The following is a 1,174-nucleotide window of genomic DNA, read 5'->3' on the forward strand; positions in this document are numbered from 1 at the left end:
CAGGTCCAAGCTCTTTACCTGTGCTTTACTGTCTCTCATAATAAATATAGAGGTAAATCCTTATATTGACTTCATTTTTTATAATTTTTAATTTTTTATCTTATTCTTCCTAATATTTTTTCTTTAGCCCCATGCCCGTGCCCCTTAACTACTAAAAAGAAAACTGTATCTGTTGCGTATTTCATTTTTGTAAGTCACTCCAAAATCTCGTTGGAAATACGTAGATGCCAATTGTTCCCCGCAGCACTTTATTTGTATTGCTCAAAAAGAGTCGACTTAACCTATGAAATCAGTCCTGGATGCATGAAGGTAATCGAATTCTTTGAAGTCGCAATGATACATACACTCTTGAAACAAGCATAAATTTAAGTATTACATTTTTAAAAAGCAAAAGGGTGTAAGTGCATGTTTGGGGGAATGGTCGGCTCAAAAAAGTCTGAGATTTCTGAAGAGGGTGAGGTTAGGGAGGAGACAACGCTGAGACTTGGACGAATGTGAGACGGCGGCAGAGAAGCAGCCTCTTCCCTGCTGCAGGCTAGGGGTGACATCCCGGCCGGTCTCCTCTCCAGTCCGGCTGGGGGCGGTCACCGGGTCTTCTCTAAAGCCGTTTTCCAGTTATGACAGCCTCAGAGTACCTCTGCCCGGCAGGAAACGGGAACCCAGTTGTCCACCCAAAGAAAACCCCATTTCCCTTTCATTTTCCCGTCACCATGGCTTGGAAGCCCCCGGGGAGGCTCAGACCATCCTTCCACATACACACACCACCAAGGCCTTTCCTGTAACCCTCCCCGCTTCCACAACCGCGATCTGCGGCGCCGCGGCCGCCCTGGGTCCCCAGACCCACCTGCGACCCCGATGTCAACAACGACCGCGCGACCAAGGGCAGCAAGGAGCTCAGCCACCAGCGCCAGCGGAAACTGCGACCTCGGGACCCGCCATTCGCCGCGCCCGCACGGAGGAGAGGGGTGGTGCCGGCAAATCATACCTCTTCTTCCTTACAATATTTGATTCTTCTCATGTTTTTAGCTTCAAAAAATTATCAGTAATTTTTGAACAAAACATCGGTCCAAAGTGACGAGAATTGTTGGCGTAGGCGCCGTCGCTTTCCTGCAGCTTCGTCCCCGGCCCCCCCTCCGAAAGTGGTATCACCCCTGGTCTTCCCCGCCTCGGCACT

Source organism: Propithecus coquereli, unplaced genomic scaffold, assembly GCF_000956105.1.
Source record: "Propithecus coquereli isolate 6110/MARCELLA unplaced genomic scaffold, Pcoq_1.0 Scaffold516, whole genome shotgun sequence".
Classification (NCBI taxonomy): Eukaryota; Metazoa; Chordata; class Mammalia; order Primates; family Indriidae; genus Propithecus; species Propithecus coquereli.